This window comes from Eschrichtius robustus, unplaced genomic scaffold, assembly GCF_028021215.1.
Source record: "Eschrichtius robustus isolate mEscRob2 unplaced genomic scaffold, mEscRob2.pri scaffold_538, whole genome shotgun sequence".
Classification (NCBI taxonomy): Eukaryota; Metazoa; Chordata; class Mammalia; order Artiodactyla; family Eschrichtiidae; genus Eschrichtius; species Eschrichtius robustus.
Window position 1 is genome coordinate 52,139 of NW_027175425.1, and position 14,260 is coordinate 66,398.

A 14,260-nucleotide genomic window follows, 5' to 3' on the forward strand; every position below is an offset into this window, starting at 1 on the left:
GAACCTCAGTTTCGATGACGAGACGGTAGAGTGTTCTCACTCATTTTGTTCAGATTTTCCAAGGAATGCATGCAAGGGTGTCATCATCGATCCAAGCACATGCTGGGACGCTGCAGCACACAACCGGGGTGTGTGCAGGGCTCTGTACAGGAGCCATGAGCCTGGGCTACCCCAAAACCCTGGAGAATCCACAGCCCTCAGGCCACTCGGCAAGAGGAACAATCAATCCACTCTTGCAGCCACTGGGCCCGTCTGAGGAAAACCTAATATCTAATGGCACATCATGGGGTGCTTGAATACCTACCGTCCTGAGTTATCCACGACCATGCTCGGGGACATGGGCCCGCCTCACTTTTTCCAGTTCTTCTTAGCACCTCCAGTCATCAGAGCACACGAAGGTCTTCTTGTTTGTGCCGACGGCCAGCCTTTCCCAGCAACTGCACCTGAGAAGTGGACAGAAATCACCGAGGCTTCATCAATGGACTGGTGTCCTCAGAGGCCATGATCCATAAAAACATTGACCTGGCCTTGAGCTCTGAAACTGCTTCCCAAGGACCTCTATCCCTTACCGAGAATTGACTGCATGTCTGATAGTATGACTGCAGGAAGTTAGGCACATAAGTTGGCCGGTGTGTGAGAGGCTACATGTGTGTGTTCATGCGTGTGGGCGTGTGTGACTGTGACTGCGCATGCGGACGTGCTTGTGGGTTTCTCTGTGTGCCGCTGAATACGCGTCTCGGTATCAGTGTGTCCCTATGGCCCTGTGAGGAGGAGTCCAAGAATAAAAGAAATAGTTTATACACAGCACCCTGGTTAGACCCCCCAACTGAAAGGAGAAAGACCCCTGTCAGCTTCAAGAGGCCGCAGGCAAACTTGGACCCCCAGGGGTTGTTGAAAGAGTCCCCGGACTCCCGCTCTCCCACAACCACGCCTTCTGACCAAAACACAAAGACTCGATGAGACCTTCCTCCGGGACTTGGCTGTGACCTCGACATGCACCTCGAGACTCTGTCAGCTACCAGTATATCTGATGGGCATTTGGGATCACTCGCAGCACTTCCGGAAGCAAGGGAACTCCCATGGTCGGGCCGACACCGACCGGCAGGTGTCTACTGCCAATTTGCAGCCTGAAACCACTCAAGGGGCTAACGAAAGTGGGCCCATGTGCCACTTCTCGCCAACTAGGCCTAATCACTTTCCATTGACCCGTGGTAATGCCCACCACAGGAAGTGGTGGGCTTCAGCCACCATGACCCATGTCGGATCCCCACGGCGGAAACTAGTCCACATTCCCAGCCACGTCTCAGGCAGCTCCCATCTTGAATGTTCGCGGCCCTGACCCCTAAGGAAACGCTCAAACCCTTGAAAGCCTCGTCCTACGTGCCCTCCTCCAGCCCACAGGGCGACACGAACCTACTGGAAAACACAAACATCTTCAGAACACGGGAACACTGAACACCAGGGAAGACAGACCGCAAGCCTGTCTCCTTCGTTGATGCTGATCCCACCCCATGCATCCTGGCAATTCTCCACTGCCACGGTGACACTACCGAGTAACCCACAGTGATCAAAGGCATGGTCCCCGAGGTCCACAGACAGACTTTCAACAGAAGACCTCTGCCATGCGAGGGGACTTGGAAGCCTGAAAGGGAACAGCGGCTGGCCACGGCAGCACAGCAGGCATGGCAATGGGGCCCCCATCTCTGCCCCACCAATGGACTGCTCCAGATAAACCTCTGGCTGTTCGAATGGCCTGCATGCTACACTGGCCGGTCTCGTCATTCCCCCACAGGCGAAAGAGCTTTGCTTTACACATTGCCAAACAAGGGAACAAAGCGGCCAAAGGGGATATTCGCATAACTCAACTACCTCCAAGGGGGCCGGCACAGACGCCTCACCATGTCGATCTTCTCTACTTCCCGCAAGACACCCTTTGGGTGTCATTCCTTGGGCAACGGGATCGCAACTCTACACAGGTTACCTACCTCAACTCACCCACTGGAACTGCCAACGCCATCCACTCCATAGGCAGCTTATGCCAGCCCATCACGAACAAGACACATTCTTGGGAAGCCGAGACCAGTGCCTGCAACCCAATGATGACAGCCCATCCCACGACATCACACAGGACCTTTCCTCATGATACCTTACCTTTCTCTCCAGGCCAGCAGCCACCACCCAGGCTGAAATGCTTCACTCGATCCACACCCCAGTCCACGAACATCCACTTAGCGCCAACAGTGTGCCGGCAACTTCAGCAGAGGAGCTGACAGCGGCAGCACTGAGGCCTAAACCATCAGCCCCCTTCCGCCATCGCCCAACTCCAGCCCAGGCCCGCCCACTGCTCCAGTCACACCAGGCAGTCAAGAACCTCACTGCGTGAAACACAACAACAGAGAGGGCCACAGGCCTGGCCTGAGGCTCCAGGCTCCAACCAGGGAAACTTGCTCATTTTGGCTTCTATAATCAACCTCAGAAGCAAGCAGGCACAAAGCGTGGTCCTCTCCAAATATCACCTCTCCAAGCTGCAAGCTTACTGGGTCTATACCAGAAGACACTCTGACCCTGAAGACTAGCAGGAAAGCCTGCCCTCTTGCATTCCCTCAACGGCCTTTTAGCAGGCACCGGGGATTCTTAGGTGACCCAGCTTATGAGCAGACATGCTCGACCCTCAGACAGGAGCCCCTCCAATGCTGGAGCCCTTAGTGGTGTTTGCATGCCTGACAGCAGGGGACGTTGGCCCTCACTCCTAACTGTCCCGTACCCCCGAGAGAGAAAACGTGCTGGACCTCAGTTTCGAGGAGGAGACGGTAGAGCGTTCTCACTCATTTCGGTCAGATTTTCCAAGGAATGCATACAAGGGTGTCATCATTGATCCAAGCACATGCTGGGATGCTGCAGAACACAAAAGGGAAGGCCGTGGAGCTCTGCAGAGGAGCCATGACCTGGAAGTACTCCAACTGCCTGGGGAATCCACAGTCCTCAGGCCACTCAGCAAGACCAGCAATCAATCCACTCTTGCAACCATTGGGCCCATCTGTGGAAAACCTAATATCCAATGGCACATCTTAGTACGGGTGAATGCCTACCGTCCTGAGATATCCACAGCCACGCTCGGCAACGTGCACCCGCCCCACTTTTTCCAGTTCTCCTTAGCACATCCAGTCATCAGACAACGCGAAGGTCTTCTTCTCTTTGCCGACAGCCAGCCTTACCCTGCAACTGCACCTGAGAAGTGGACAGAAATCACGCAGGTTTCTGATTTGCACCAGGGTCCTCAGAGAACATGATTCTTATGAACACATACCCTGGGCGTGAGCCTGGAACCTGCTTCCCAAGTACCACTTTCCCCTACCGAAAACTGATTGTGTGTCTCACAGCACGACTGAAGAAAGTTACGCACGTACGTTGGTCAGTGTGTGAGAGGCTGTATGTGTCTATTCACACGTGTGGGCGTGTGTGACTGAGACTTTGCACGAGGATGCGTTTGTGGATTCCTGTGTGTGCTGCTAAATACGCGTCTTCGTCTCTGGGTGTCCCTGTGGCGCTTTGCAGATGCCTCTCACAGTAAACGTCATAGTTTATACACAGCAACCTGGTTGGACCCCCAACTGAAAGGAGAAAGACCTCTGTCAGTTTCATTAGGCCGCATGCAAACTTTGACCCCCAGGGCTGTCGAAATAGGCCACAGACTCCCGCTCTCCCACAGCCACGCCTTCTGACCAAAGCACAAAGTCTGGACGAGACCTCCCTCCCGGCCGTGGGTGTCAAACCTATGTGGACCTGGAGATCCTGCCACCTACCACCACATCTGATGTGCCCTTGGGGTCACTCCCAGAGCTCCCAGAAGCAAGGTAACCTCCCATGGGCGTGCTGACACCGATCTGCAGTTGCTGACAGGCAAGATGCAGCCTGGGAATTCTCAAGGGGTTAACGGACTTGGGCCCAAGTGCCTCATCTCGCCAACTAGACTAAATCACTTTCCATGACCCCGTGGGAATGCCCTCAATGGGAAGAGTTGGGCTTCAGCAACCATGACACAGGTTGGAACCCCACAGCAGAAATTAGGCCACCTTCCCGGCCACGTAAAGGAAAGCTTCCAACTGGTAGTGTTTGCGGCCCTGACCATTGAGGAAACGCTCAAACGCTGCACAGCCTCGTCCTAAGTGACCTCCTCCTGCCTGCAGGGCGACTCCACTCGACTTGAAGCCACAGACATCATGCGAACACGGAGACACTGAACAGCAGGGAAGACACACCGCAAGCCTGTCTGCTTTGATGTTGCCCACCCCACCCCATGCATCCTGGTAATTCTCCACTGCCACAGCGACACTACCGATGAACTCACAGTGATCAAAGGCACTGTCCCCGAGTACCACAGACAGACTTTCAACGGAAAAACTTTGCCACACGAGGGGACCTGGAAGCTTGAAAGGGTACAGTGGCTATCCACGTCAGTGCACCTGGCGTCGCAACAGTGCCCCCACCTCTGTCCTGCCAACGGACTGCTCCAGATAAACCTCTGGCTGTTCGCTAGCCGAGTCATGCCCCCCCCAGGAGAAGCACTTTCGCTTTACGCATTCCCAAACAAGGGAACAAAGCGGCCAAATGGGATGTTCGCATAACTAACCATCCTCCCAGGAGGCCGGCACAGACGTGTCACCATGTCGAACTTCTTTGCGTCTCGCAAGACACCCTTTGGTTGTCTTTCCTCTGGCAACGGGATCGCAACTCTACACAGGTTACCTACCTCACCTCATCTACTTGAACTGCCAAAGCCATCCCCTCCATAGGCAGCTGATGCCAGCCAATCACGCACATGTCACATCCTTGGGAAGCCGAGGCCAGCACCTGCAACCCAATTATGATAGCCTATTCCACGACATCACAAAGAACATGTCCTCATCTATCCTTACCTTCCTGTGCGGGCCATCAGTGATGCACGCAGGTTTAATTTCAGCACTCGATCTTCTCCCCACTCCGCGATGACCCACTTGGCATCAACACTGTGCCGGGAGTTAAAGTAGAGAAGCAAACAAGGGCAGCAGCGAGGCCTAATCCATCAGCCCCTTTCCACCGATGCCCAACCGAGCTCACCCCCGCCCATTGCTCCAGCCTCACTAGGCACTCAAGAACCTCACCGTGAAAAACGCAAGAACAGGGAGGGCCACAGGCCTGGCCTGAGGTTCCAGGCACCAACCAGGGACGCTTGCTCATTTTGGCTTCCAGAATCAACCCCCAAAATGGCAGGCACGATGCGTGATCCTGGCCAAAACTCACCTCCCAACTGCAAGCTAACTGGTCCTAGACCAGCACACACTTCGACTCTTAAAACCAGCAGGAGAGCCTGCCCCCTCACATTCCCTCAACAGCCATTCAACAGGGACCCGGGATTCACAGATAACACAGCTTATGTGCAGACACGGTCAACCCTCAGACAGGAGCCCCTCCAATACTGGAGTCCTTGGTGGTGTTTGCATACATGTCGGCAGGGGACGCTGACCCTCATTCCGAACTGTCATCTCCCCCTGAGAGAGGAAACGTGCTGAACCTCAGTTTCGATGACGAGACGGTAGAGTGTTCTCACTCATTTTGTTCAGATTTTCCAAGGAATGCATGCAAGGGTGTCATCATCGATCCAAGCACATGCTGGGACGCTGCAGCACACAACCGGGGTGTGTGCAGGGCTCTGTACAGGAGCCATGAGCCTGGGCTACCCCAAAACCCTGGAGAATCCACAGCCCTCAGGCCACTCGGCAAGAGGAACAATCAATCCACTCTTGCAGCCACTGGGCCCGTCTGAGGAAAACCTAATATCTAATGGCACATCATGGGGTGCTTGAATACCTACCGTCCTGAGTTATCCACGACCATGCTCGGGGACATGGGCCCGCCTCACTTTTTCCAGTTCTTCTTAGCACCTCCAGTCATCAGAGCACACGAAGGTCTTCTTGTTTGTGCCGACGGCCAGCCTTTCCCAGCAACTGCACCTGAGAAGTGGACAGAAATCACCGAGGCTTCATCAATGGACTGGTGTCCTCAGAGGCCATGATCCATAAAAACATTGACCTGGCCTTGAGCTCTGAAACTGCTTCCCAAGGACCTCTATCCCTTACCGAGAATTGACTGCATGTCTGATAGTATGACTGCAGGAAGTTAGGCACATACGTTGGCCGGTGTGTGAGAGGCTACATGTGTGTGTTCATGCGTGTGGGCGTGTGTGACTGTGACTGCGCATGCGGACGTGCTTGTGGGTTTCTCTGTGTGCCGCTGAATACGCGTCTCGGTATCAGTGTGTCCCTATGGCCCTGTGAGGAGGAGTCCAAGAATAAAAGAAATAGTTTATACACAGCACCCTGGTTAGACCCCCCAACTGAAAGGAGAAAGACCCCTGTCAGCTTCAAGAGGCCGCAGGCAAACTTGGACCCCCAGGGGTTGTTGAAAGAGTCCCCGGACTCCCGCTCTCCCACAACCACGCCTTCTGACCAAAACACAAAGACTCGATGAGACCTTCCTCCGGGACTTGGCTGTGACCTCGACATGCACCTCGAGACTCTGTCAGCTACCAGTATATCTGATGGGCATTTGGGATCACTCGCAGCACTTCCGGAAGCAAGGGAACTCCCATGGTCGGGCCGACACCGACCGGCAGGTGTCTACTGCCAATTTGCAGCCTGAAACCACTCAAGGGGCTAACGAACGTGGGCCCATGTGCCACTTCTCGCCAACTAGGCCTAATCACTTTCCATTGACCCGTGGTAATGCCCACCACAGGAAGTGGTGGGCTTCAGCCACCATGACCCATGTCGGATCCCCACGGCGGAAACTAGTCCACATTCCCAGCCACGTCTCAGGCAGCTCCCATCTTGAATGTTCGCGGCCCTGACCCCTAAGGAAACGCTCAAACCCTTGAAAGCCTCGTCCTACGTGCCCTCCTCCAGCCCACAGGGCGACACGACCCTACTGGAAAACACAAACATCTTCAGAACACGGGAACACTGAACACCAGGGAAGACAGACCGCAAGCCTGTCTCCTTCGTTGATGCTGATCCCACCCCATGCATCCTGGCAATTCTCCACTGCCACGGTGACACTACCGAGTAACCCACAGTGATCAAAGGCATGGTCCCCGAGGTCCACAGACAGACTTTCAACAGAAGACCTCTGCCATGCGAGGGGACTTGGAAGCCTGAAAGGGAACAGCGGCTGGCCACGGCAGCACAGCAGGCATGGCAATGGGGCCCCCATCTCTGCCCCACCAATGGACTGCTCCAGATAAACCTCTGGCTGTTCGAATGGCCTGCATGCTACACTGGCCGGTCTCGTCATTCCCCCACAGGCGAAAGAGCTTTGCTTTACACATTGCCAAACAAGGGAACAAAGCGGCCAAAGGGGATATTCGCATAACTCAACTACCTCCAAGGGGGCCGGCACAGACGCCTCACCATGTCGATCTTCTCTACTTCCCGCAAGACACCCTTTGGGTGTCATTCCTTGGGCAACGGGATCGCAACTCTACACAGGTTACCTACCTCAACTCACCCACTGGAACTGCCAACGCCATCCACTCCATAGGCAGCTTATGCCAGCCCATCACGAACAAGACACATTCTTGGGAAGCCGAGACCAGTGCCTGCAACCCAATGATGACAGCCCATCCCACGACATCACACAGGACCTTTCCTCATGATACCTTACCTTTCTCTCCAGGCCAGCAGCCACCACCCAGGCTGAAATGCTTCACTCGATCCACACCCCAGTCCACGAACATCCACTTAGCGCCAACAGTGTGCCGGCAACTTCAGCAGAGGAGCTGACAGCGGCAGCACTGAGGCCTAAACCATCAGCCCCCTTCCGCCATCGCCCAACTCCAGCCCAGGCCCGCCCACTGCTCCAGTCACACCAGGCAGTCAAGAACCTCACTGCGTGAAACACAACAACAGAGAGGGCCACAGGCCTGGCCTGAGGCTCCAGGCTCCAACCAGGGAAACTTGCTCATTTTGGCTTCTATAATCAACCTCAGAAGCAAGCAGGCACAAAGCGTGGTCCTCTCCAAATATCACCTCTCCAAGCTGCAAGCTTACTGGGTCTATACCAGAAGACACTCTGACCCTGAAGACTAGCAGGAAAGCCTGCCCTCTTGCATTCCCTCAACGGCCTTTTAGCAGGCACCGGGGATTCTTAGGTGACCCAGCTTATGAGCAGACATGCTCGACCCTCAGACAGGAGCCCCTCCAATGCTGGAGCCCTTAGTGGTGTTTGCATGCCTGACAGCAGGGGACGTTGGCCCTCACTCCTAACTGTCCCGTACCCCCGAGAGAGAAAACGTGCTGGACCTCAGTTTCGAGGAGGAGACGGTAGAGCGTTCTCACTCATTTCGGTCAGATTTTCCAAGGAATGCATACAAGGGTGTCATCATTGATCCAAGCACATGCTGGGATGCTGCAGAACACAAAAGGGAAGGCCGTGGAGCTCTGCAGAGGAGCCATGACCTGGAAGTACTCCAACTGCCTGGGGAATCCACAGTCCTCAGGCCACTCAGCAAGACCAGCAATCAATCCACTCTTGCAACCATTGGGCCCATCTGTGGAAAACCTAATATCCAATGGCACATCTTAGTACGGGTGAATGCCTACCGTCCTGAGATATCCACAGCCACGCTCGGCAACGTGCACCCGCCCCACTTTTTCCAGTTCTCCTTAGCACATCCAGTCATCAGACAACGCGAAGGTCTTCTTCTCTTTGCCGACAGCCAGCCTTACCCTGCAACTGCACCTGAGAAGTGGACAGAAATCACGCAGGTTTCTGATTTGCACCAGGGTCCTCAGAGAACATGATTCTTATGAACACATACCCTGGGCGTGAGCCTGGAACCTGCTTCCCAAGTACCACTTTCCCCTACCGAAAACTGATTGTGTGTCTCACAGCACGACTGAAGAAAGTTACGCACGTACGTTGGTCGGTGTGTGAGAGGCTGTATGTGTCTATTCACACGTGTGGGCGTGTGTGACTGAGACTTTGCACGAGGATGCGTTTGTGGATTCCTGTGTGTGCTGCTAAATACGCGTCTTCGTCTCTGGGTGTCCCTGTGGCGCTTTGCAGATGCCTCTCACAGTAAACGTCATAGTTTATACACAGCAACCTGGTTGGACCCCCAACTGAAAGGAGAAAGACCTCTGTCAGTTTCATTAGGCCGCATGCAAACTTTGACCCCCAGGGCTGTCGAAATAGGCCACAGACTCCCGCTCTCCCACAGCCACGCCTTCTGACCAAAGCACAAAGTCTGGACGAGACCTCCCTCCCGGCCGTGGGTGTCAAACCTATGTGGACCTGGAGATCCTGCCACCTACCACCACATCTGATGTGCCCTTGGGGTCACTCCCAGAGCTCCCAGAAGCAAGGTAACCTCCCATGGGCGTGCTGACACCGATCTGCAGTTGCTGACAGGCAAGATGCAGCCTGGGAATTCTCAAGGGGTTAACGGACTTGGGCCCAAGTGCCTCATCTCGCCAACTAGACTAAATCACTTTCCATGACCCCGTGGGAATGCCCTCAATGGGAAGAGTTGGGCTTCAGCAACCATGACACAGGTTGGAACCCCACAGCAGAAATTAGGCCACCTTCCCGGCCACGTAAAGGAAAGCTTCCAACTGGTAGTGTTTGCGGCCCTGACCATTGAGGAAACGCTCAAACGCTGCACAGCCTCGTCCTAAGTGACCTCCTCCTGCCTGCAGGGCGACTCCACTCGACTTGAAGCCACAGACATCATGCGAACACGGAGACACTGAACAGCAGGGAAGACACACCGCAAGCCTGTCTGCTTTGATGTTGCCCACCCCACCCCATGCATCCTGGTAATTCTCCACTGCCACAGCGACACTACCGATGAACTCACAGTGATCAAATGCACTGGCCCCGAGTACCACAGACAGACTTTTAACGGAAAAACTTTGTCACACGAGGGGACCTGGAAGCTTGAAAGGGTACAGTGGCTATCCACGTCAGTGCACCTGGCGTCGCAACAGTGCCCCCACCTCTGTCCTGCCAACGGACTGCTCCAGATAAACCTCTGGCTGTTCGCTAGCCGAGTCATGCCCCCCCCAGGAAAAGCACTTTCGCTTTACGCATTCCCAAACAAGGGAACAAAGCGGCCAAATGGGATGTTCGCATAACTAACCATCCTCCCAGGAGGCCGGCACAGACGTGTCACCATGTCGAACTTCTTTGCGTCTCGCAAGACACCCTTTGGTTGTCTTTCCTCTGGCAACGGGATCGCAACTCTACACAGGTTACCTACCTCACCTCATCCACTTGAACTGCCAAAGCCATCCCCTCCATAGGCAGCTGATGCCAGCCAATCACGCACATGTCACATCCTTGGGAAGCCGAGGCCAGCACCTGCAACCCAATTATGATAGCCTATTCCACGACATCACAAAGAACATGTCCTCATCTATCCTTACCTTCCTGTGCGGGCCATCAGTGATGCACGCAGGTTTAATTTCAGCACTCGATCTTCTCCCCACTCCGCGATGACCCACTTGGCATCAACATTGTGCCGGGAGTTAAAGTAGAGAAGCAAACAAGGGCAGCAGCGAGGCCTAATCCATCAGCCCCTTTCCACCGATGCCCAACCGAGCTCACCCCCGCCCATTGCTCCAGCCTCACTAGGCACTCAAGAACCTCACCGTGAAAAACGCAAGAACAGGGAGGGCCACAGGCCTGGCCTGAGGTTCCAGGCACCAACCAGGGACGCTTGCTCATTTTGGCTTCCAGAATCAACCCCCAAAATGGCAGGCACGATGCGTGATCCTGGCCAAAACTCACCTCCCAACTGCAAGCTAACTGGTCCTAGACCAGCACACACTTCGACTCTTAAAACCAGCAGGAGAGCCTGCCCCCTCACATTCCCTCAACAGCCATTCAACAGGGACCCGGGATTCACAGATAACACAGCTTATGTGCAGACACGGTCAACCCTCAGACAGGAGCCCCTCCAATACTGGAGTCCTTGGTGGTGTTTGCATACATGTCGGCAGGGGACGCTGACCCTCATTCCGAACTGTCATCTCCCCCTGAGAGAGGAAACGTGCTGAACCTCAGTTTCGATGACGAGACGGTAGAGTGTTCTCACTCATTTTGTTCAGATTTTCCAAGGAATGCATGCAAGGGTGTCATCATCGATCCAAGCACATGCTGGGACGCTGCAGCACACAACCGGGGTGTGTGCAGGGCTCTGTACAGGAGCCATGAGCCTGGGCTACCCCAAAACCCTGGAGAATCCACAGCCCTCAGGCCACTCGGCAAGAGGAACAATCAATCCACTCTTGCAGCCACTGGGCCCGTCTGAGGAAAACCTAATATCTAATGGCACATCATGGGGTGCTTGAATACCTACCGTCCTGAGTTATCCACGACCATGCTCGGGGACATGGGCCCGCCTCACTTTTTCCAGTTCTTCTTAGCACCTCCAGTCATCAGAGCACACGAAGGTCTTCTTGTTTGTGCCGACGGCCAGCCTTTCCCAGCAACTGCACCTGAGAAGTGGACAGAAATCACCGAGGCTTCATCAATGGACTGGTGTCCTCAGAGGCCATGATCCATAAAAACATTGACCTGGCCTTGAGCTCTGAAACTGCTTCCCAAGGACCTCTATCCCTTACCGAGAATTGACTGCATGTCTGATAGTATGACTGCAGGAAGTTAGGCACATACGTTGGCCGGTGTGTGAGAGGCTACATGTGTGTGTTCATGCGTGTGGGCGTGTGTGACTGTGACTGCGCATGCGGACGTGCTTGTGGGTTTCTCTGTGTGCCGCTGAATACGCGTCTCGGTATCAGTGTGTCCCTATGGCCCTGTGAGGAGGAGTCCAAGAATAAAAGAAATAGTTTATACACAGCACCCTGGTTAGACCCCCCAACTGAAAGGAGAAAGACCCCTGTCAGCTTCAAGAGGCCGCAGGCAAACTTGGACCCCCAGGGGTTGTTGAAAGAGTCCCCGGACTCCCGCTCTCCCACAACCACGCCTTCTGACCAAAACACAAAGACTCGATGAGACCTTCCTCCGGGACTTGGCTGTGACCTCGACATGCACCTCGAGACTCTGTCAGCTACCAGTATATCTGATGGGCATTTGGGATCACTCGCAGCACTTCCGGAAGCAAGGGAACTCCCATGGTCGGGCCGACACCGACCGGCAGGTGTCTACTGCCAATTTGCAGCCTGAAACCACTCAAGGGGCTAACGAACGTGGGCCCATGTGCCACTTCTCGCCAACTAGGCCTAATCACTTTCCATTGACCCGTGGTAATGCCCACCACAGGAAGTGGTGGGCTTCAGCCACCATGACCCATGTCGGATCCCCACGGCGGAAACTAGTCCACATTCCCAGCCACGTCTCAGGCAGCTCCCATCTTGAATGTTCGCGGCCCTGACCCCTAAGGAAACGCTCAAACCCTTGAAAGCCTCGTCCTACGTGCCCTCCTCCAGCCCACAGGGCGACACGACCCTACTGGAAAACACAAACATCTTCAGAACACGGGAACACTGAACACCAGGGAAGACAGACCGCAAGCCTGTCTCCTTCGTTGATGCTGATCCCACCCCATGCATCCTGGCAATTCTCCACTGCCACGGTGACACTACCGAGTAACCCACAGTGATCAAAGGCATGGTCCCCGAGGTCCACAGACAGACTTTCAACAGAAGACCTCTGCCATGCGAGGGGACTTGGAAGCCTGAAAGGGAACAGCGGCTGGCCACGGCAGCACAGCAGGCATGGCAATGGGGCCCCCATCTCTGCCCCACCAATAGACTGCTCCAGATAAACCTCTGGCTGTTCGAATGGCCTGCATGCTACACTGGCCGGTCTCGTCATTCCCCCACAGGCGAAAGAGCTTTGCTTTACACATTGCCAAACAAGGGAACAAAGCGGCCAAAGGGGATATTCGCATAACTCAACTACCTCCAAGGGGGCCGGCACAGACGCCTCACCATGTCGATCTTCTCTACTTCCCGCAAGACACCCTTTGGGTGTCATTCCTTGGGCAACGGGATCGCAACTCTACACAGGTTACCTACCTCAACTCACCCACTGGAACTGCCAACGCCATCCACTCCATAGGCAGCTTATGCCAGCCCATCACGAACAAGACACATTCTTGGGAAGCCGAGACCAGTGCCTGCAACCCAATGATGACAGCCCATCCCACGACATCACACAGGACCTTTCCTCATGATACCTTACCTTTCTCTCCAGGCCAGCAGCCACCACCCAGGCTGAAATGCTTCACTCGATCCACACCCCAGTCCACGAACATCCACTTAGCGCCAACAGTGTGCCGGCAACTTCAGCAGAGGAGCTGACAGCGGCAGCACTGAGGCCTAAACCATCAGCCCCCTTCCGCCATCGCCCAACTCCAGCCCAGGCCCGCCCACTGCTCCAGTCACACCAGGCAGTCAAGAACCTCACTGCGTGAAACACAACAACAGAGAGGGCCACAGGCCTGGCCTGAGGCTCCAGGCTCCAACCAGGGAAACTTGCTCATTTTGGCTTCTATAATCAACCTCAGAAGCAAGCAGGCACAAAGCGTGGTCCTCTCCAAATATCACCTCTCCAAGCTGCAAGCTTACTGGGTCTATACCAGAAGACACTCTGACCCTGAAGACTAGCAGGAAAGCCTGCCCTCTTGCATTCCCTCAACGGCCTTTTAGCAGGCACCGGGGATTCTTAGGTGACCCAGCTTATGAGCAGACATGCTCGACCCTCAGACAGGAGCCCCTCCAATGCTGGAGCCCTTAGTGGTGTTTGCATGCCTGACAGCAGGGGACGTTGGCCCTCACTCCTAACTGTCCCGTACCCCCGAGAGAGAAAACGTGCTGGACCTCAGTTTCGAGGAGGAGACGGTAGAGCGTTCTCACTCATTTCGGTCAGATTTTCCAAGGAATGCATACAAGGGTGTCATCATTGATCCAAGCACATGCTGGGATGCTGCAGAACACAAAAGGGAAGGCCGTGGAGCTCTGCAGAGGAGCCATGACCTGGAAGTACTCCAACTGCCTGGGGAATCCACAGTCCTCAGGCCACTCAGCAAGACCAGCAATCAATCCACTCTTGCAACCATTGGGCCCATCTGTGGAAAACCTAATATCCAATGGCACATCTTAGTACGGGTGAATGCCTACCGTCCTGAGATATCCACAGCCACGCTCGGCAACGTGCACCCGCCCCACTTTTTCCAGTTCTCCTTAGCACATCCAGT

General features: G+C 54.8%; 6 non-coding genes across 6 annotated transcripts; all 6 read right to left on the reverse strand.

Moving 5' to 3' along the window:
• LOC137757917 (small nucleolar RNA SNORD116) lies at positions 1 to 93 on the reverse strand. The gene has a single exon (XR_011072595.1). It is a non-coding gene; the product is annotated as a small nucleolar RNA SNORD116 (small nucleolar RNA).
• A 2,692-nt stretch (positions 94 to 2,785) lies between these two features.
• LOC137757872 (small nucleolar RNA SNORD116) lies at positions 2,786 to 2,878 on the reverse strand. Its single transcript, XR_011072554.1, has one exon. It is a non-coding gene; the product is annotated as a small nucleolar RNA SNORD116 (small nucleolar RNA).
• A 2,669-nt stretch (positions 2,879 to 5,547) lies between these two features.
• Positions 5,548 to 5,640, reverse strand: LOC137757919 (small nucleolar RNA SNORD116). The gene has a single exon (XR_011072597.1). It is a non-coding gene; the product is annotated as a small nucleolar RNA SNORD116 (small nucleolar RNA).
• Positions 5,641 to 8,332: 2,692 nt separating this feature from the next.
• LOC137757873 (small nucleolar RNA SNORD116) lies at positions 8,333 to 8,425 on the reverse strand. The gene has a single exon (XR_011072555.1). It is a non-coding gene; the product is annotated as a small nucleolar RNA SNORD116 (small nucleolar RNA).
• Positions 8,426 to 11,094: 2,669 nt separating this feature from the next.
• Positions 11,095 to 11,187, reverse strand: LOC137757920 (small nucleolar RNA SNORD116). Its single transcript, XR_011072598.1, has one exon. It is a non-coding gene; the product is annotated as a small nucleolar RNA SNORD116 (small nucleolar RNA).
• Positions 11,188 to 13,879: 2,692 nt separating this feature from the next.
• On the reverse strand, positions 13,880 to 13,972 carry LOC137757874 (small nucleolar RNA SNORD116). Its single transcript, XR_011072556.1, has one exon. It is a non-coding gene; the product is annotated as a small nucleolar RNA SNORD116 (small nucleolar RNA).
• Positions 13,973 to 14,260: the final 288 nt, after the last annotated feature.